The sequence below is a fragment of the Nematolebias whitei genome, chromosome 4 (genome assembly GCF_014905685.2).
Source record: "Nematolebias whitei isolate Nwh7 chromosome 4, NemWhi1, whole genome shotgun sequence".
NCBI lineage: Eukaryota > Metazoa > Chordata > Actinopteri > Cyprinodontiformes > Rivulidae > Nematolebias > Nematolebias whitei.
This window is the reverse complement of record NC_056501.1, coordinates 51,509,094-51,514,703: the sequence shown is the minus strand read 5'-3', so window position 1 is coordinate 51,514,703 and position 5,610 is coordinate 51,509,094.

Sequence of the window (5,610 nt, the reverse complement as noted above, 5' to 3'; positions counted from 1 at the left end):
TAATCTACCAAATCATGGAACTTCAATAACTTCAGTTGATAAAATAATGTGCTTGATGGGTGACTGTAATGCTTTCTGGAGATAATTCTTACAGCTCTTTTCTGTCAAATAAAAATAGGTTTTGTAAATGTTTTACACGCTTTCCCCCAAACATCAATGCAATAGATTAAATGTGGAACAATGATTGTGTTATACAACATGTACAGAGCTTTATCATTTAATAATTCCCTGACTTTGTATAGTACTGCAATAGATTTAGATATTTTTGTTCTTACAGAATTGATGTGATTTTTCCATGTTAGCTGTTCATCAATGATTACACCCAAAAATTTCATCTCATTAACTCTACAAATCTCAACACCCTCAATTTTAAATGGATCATCAACAGTTCTCTTTTTGTTACTAAATATCATGTATTTAGTTTTATCTAAATTTAATGATAATTTATTAATTTTAAACCAAGTTTGTATTTTATCAAATTCTGTCTTCATCACAATTCCAACATCCGTTTTACATCTTTACCCAAACAAAAAAATGTGGTGTCATCTGCAAAAAGGACACATTTGAGGAGTCCTGATACATTCACTAAGTCATTCACATATAAAATAAATAACTTTGGTCCAAGTACAGAGCCTTGAGGAACTCCACAAGTGATATTGCGCAGATCAGATCTTACACCATTTATGTCCTTTACAAACATCATATCCATGTCCACCCAGTCTTTTGATCTTTTTTGTAAGATTTTTTACAACATTCATTATTTCTTCTTTGTCAGTTCCATTAAGAAAAATACTGTTGTCACAACTTATAACTGAATGGTTCACATTATTGTCTACTTTTGGTATTTTAGCTGCAAGGCTTGATCCAACGTCCACAAAATGATGATTAAATCCATTTACAATTTAATTTTCATCATAGATTTCATTGTCATCCTTCAAAAAATATTGTGAAATACCTGTTTTTGCTTTATGACTTTTCAGAACACTATTTATTACTCGCCATGTAGCTTTCATATCACCATTACTTTTATTTAATAAAGCACTATAATATTCCTTCTTGTGTTTCCTTATAACCTCTACTAATTTATTTTTATACTTCTTATATTTCTCTTTGGCCTCTTGTGTTCTCAATTTCAAGAAACATGTATACAAATAATTCTTTTTTTTTTTTTTTTACAATTTCATGTATTTATTTGTTTATTTTTACATAATTTAGGCTTCCAGCTCATGAAACCCACAAAAACAGGATTTCAAAAAATTACTTCTCAATTTTTGCGGGAAAAAAACCAAATAAATTAGGATCACAACAAATCAATCAAAATATGGTACTTTCAAAACGATATGTCAATCTTCAATACTTAGTTGTGAATCGCTTTGTCAGGGTGCATTCACACCAGCCCTGTTTAGTCTGCTTTAATCGAACTCTAGCTTGTTTTCCTAGAAAGTCCAGTTCATTTAGGGAGGTGTGAGCGCACCATCGAACTCTGTCACAGAACAAAAAGACAAACTCTGGCCCGGGCTAAAACCTAGGTCTCAGTCCAGTAGAAGCGAACTCCAGCGCGGTTCCAGTACAGTGTGAATGTAAACAGACCGGACCCCGCTCCGCAGGGTAAACAAACACGCATTTCTCTTACCTCATATGGAGCCGTCAGCTGCCTTGTGTGAAAAACAATATTCTCCATGGTCTTCTGTCTCATCTTCTGCTCATGCTGAGCCCTTTTTTGAAAAATGACAAAATATAACTTCTAAAACTGCTAAAATTTGATGCCACTCCATTTTTTGTTTTTATTTCCAGAAGAAGAAGTGTCTTCAGAGGTTTTTGTGTCGTTTCTTTCAGTAGTTCTTGGTGCAGCGCCCCCACAGGTGAGTGGGGGAACAGGTTGGTTCAACAGGTTGGCGCGACTGCACAGTGCAGTGTGAATGCAAACGCACCAGCTCAAATGTAAACAAAATGTCATGAATATTGATCCCCAACCGAACCGAACTATCAGGTTTGAATACACCTTTAATTACTAACTTGATGTGATGTCTCATTGAGACAATCAGCCTGTGGCATTGACTCGGCGTTATGGAAGCCCACATTTCCTTGATGCTTGCTGTCAGCTCTTGTTCGTTGTTGGGTCTGGTGCCCCTCATGTTCCTCTTGAGAAGACTCGATAGATTCTCAATGGGGTTTAGGTCCGGCGAGTTGGCTGGCCAGTCAAGCACTGTGACATCAAACCAGATTTTGGTGCTTCTGGCAGCATGGGCAGGGGCCAGGTCCTGCTGGAAGATGAAATCTGCATCTCCATACAGATCCTCAACAGAAGGAATTATGAAGTCCTCAAAAACATTCTGGTAGACTGTTGTGGTGACCTTGGATTCAAGAAAGCCGAGTTTACTAACACCTGCACCGGACATTGCACCCCAAATCCTGACTGACTGTGGATATTTCACACTGGACCTCAAGCAGTATGGGCTCTGTTCCTCACCCTTCTTCCTCCAAACCCTTGAATCTTGATTTCTGAATGAAAGGCATACTTTATTTTCATCGGAAAAGAGGACCTTGGAACCCAACAGTTGTAGCCCATCTCCCGGATGCATCTGAATGTGGTGGTTTTTGAAGCTGTGACTCCCAAAGTTCAGCAAAGTTCAGTCAGGTCATCTAGACAGTTTCTTTTTTTTTGCTGAGAAGTTTTGTCCTTCATCCAAAGGACTTATTCAATTTGAAGAGCCACCAACACACTGATTCCCACAAGCAGCATACTCCATAGTGAAAAAACCCCCCAGTTTTGCTGGTGATAAGATGGACCAGACACTAGGGAGCACAAGCCAGTGTATCTCTTGTGCCAGTCCCAAGCCCCAGTAAATGGTGAGGGTTGTGTCAGGAACGGGATCCGATGTAAAACACTTTTTCCAAAACCATAATGCGAGTTCATCAAAGCAGTGCAGGACTTCAAGTACTTGAGGTCCACTGTTCAGGAAAATGGGGAGTGTTGTAAAGGGGTGAACAAGAGAGTCCAGGCAGGATGGCGCAGATGGAGAAAAATTTCAGGAGTGATTTGTGATAAAAGGGTGTCAGCAAAGGTCAAAGGAAAAGTTTACATGACAGTGGTGAGACCAGCTATGTTGGTCTGGAGACAGAGACATGGACAAAAAGACAGGAGACAGAACTGGAAGTGTCAGAAATGAAGATGTTGAGGTTCTCCTTAGGAGAGACAAGGATGGAGAAGATTAGGAATTAGATCATCAGAGGTACACCACAGGTTGAACAACTGGGAGATAAAGTTAGAGAGGACACACTGAGATGGTTTGGACACATTTCTTTTTTTCCCTCTGTACTCCGGTGAAGACAGATGTGTTTCCTGGCGCTCCACACCTCCCCCGCTTCCCTGCTTGCATTCTTTCATCCTGTGAACCCTTAAAAGCCTCTTTTTTTCTGCATACCTCTTAATTGGAAGGATCAGCTGGTCTCTCAACAAAATCAATCAACTTCTCCCGACAGGAGTCAGGTAAAGAGGACCCTCTTACTTCGACGGAAACAAATTGGATTCATGATGACAACTAGATTCTACTGTTTGGGTTGGTGAAATCTTGGATTGTCTACAAATTCGTGTGGATATGTCGAAGCTCGACAGTGCTCAGACTGAATTTGGAGAGCTGCAGCAGGGAGCTGGAGCAGGCTGTTATCAGGACTGTGAACTCACTGGCAGTACTCATGAATGGTGGGAATAATCTTGGAGAAGCTGTGAGCTCAACTTTTGGCGTAAAGGATCAATTCGGCTGTTTTGGAGTTTCATCAGAGAATATATACCAGCGAGACTTTAAAAAAAGGCAGAAACAGCAATTCACGAGTTCTGCCTGACCCAAAATGTGGCCTTGATGCCGGACTTATCTCAACTCCTCCTGGAATGTTTTGAAAACAACAAAGATGCTTTGACTGTTTCCTCACCTCTCCCTTCACAGTGGGTATATTGGTAAAAGGATGTTAGAAATGCAGCTGCCAGAAAAAAGACAAAGAGGAAGGTGTTGTGTTGTGCTGTTGAACTGAGATGGAGTTGTATTGAATTGCTGTTGCATGAAAAGGACACCAGTGGGCACTATGGGACTGTGTCTTGAAGGATGCTGTATGCAGAGTGACAAGAGAAACGAAAATTAAAGTAAAATGAGAACTGAAGCTGATTCACGTGTCTGCTTATTTTTTCCATTAAGTCAATCTGGCAACATCACATTGGCGACAAGGATGTCTATTTTTGTGCCTTTACCTGCTCCATTCATGCCATGCCCATGGGAACCAGCGATAACATTTCCAACATTGCTAAAATGTTTGAAAACTACATGTTGGTGATAGCAGCGTTGGGGGACGGCTGGCCCGATGCAAGAAAGTGTGTGTGTTATGAGGTAGCATTAAATAAGGACCCAGATGAACGGACTGAAGGATAACAGACTCAGGAGAATAAAGATCAGTGTTTTATTTACAGTGGCTAATATTCAGTCTTTGTATCACAAGGGGTGAGTCCAGGAGATTCTCCAACCAAGGTCCAAAGACTTTCCAGGGAGGACTCAGGTGGAGCATGGATGTAAGATGTTACCGGAGGAAGCTGTTTGCAGATAAGATGAGACGAGGAACCACATCCAGGAAAGCCCTGTTCATCAGGTCCACAAGTGCTCAGGTTGATTCAAGACGGGAGGCACTGAAAAACCAAAGTCATAAGCAGGAAATGCTTCAGCACTGAATGAAGCCAGTCCTCAGTCTTAAATAGTCCCAGTCTGATTGGTGTAGATGGCTGTCAGCTGTGGCTCATAAATCCTGTCTCCTAGGTAACCAGAATCTGTGGAGTGAAGCACAACTGCAACCCCTAGAGTAACCCCCCCCCCCCCCTCAAGAATCGCCACCGGGCGACCGAAGACGCTTCTCAGGATGAGCCCTGAAGAAGGAGGAAATGAGACTGGGATCCAAGATAAAGGAACGAGGAATCCAAGACCGTTCCTCGGGACCATAGCCATCCCAGTCGACCAAATATTGAAAACCCCGACCACGACGCCGAACATCCAGGATACGTCTAACCGTAAAGGCAGGATGGTTGTCAATAAGACGGGAGGGCGGGGGGAGGTCAGCAGGAGGACTCAAGGGACTCACAGAGACAGGCCTAAACTGAGAAACATGGAAGGTGGGGTGAATGCGCATGGAAGGGGGCAACTTCAGGCGGACAGCAGAAGGGTTAACCAACTTGACCACAGGGAAAGGCCCAATAAATCGGGGAGCGAGTTTTCTGGGAGTGTCCCTGAGCGAAATGTTCCTGGTAGAGAGCCAAACCGGTTGGCCCACCCGGTAAGAAGGGGTGGACGCACGACGGCGGTCAGCATGACTCTTGTTCTGGGCAGCAGTCCGGAGGAGGGCCAATCTAGTTTGACGCCAAACCCTCTGGCAGCGACGGAAATGGTGTTGAACAGAAGGAACGGCAATCTCGCACTCCTGACTAGGAAAAAGAGGAGGGGCGTAGCCCAGAGAGGCCTCAAAGGGAGACAACCCAGTAGCGGAGGATGTGTGAGTATTGTGAGCATACTCCACCCAAACAAGCTGTCGGCTCCAGGAAGCAGGATCGTGCTCACAAACACATCGTAGGGCAGC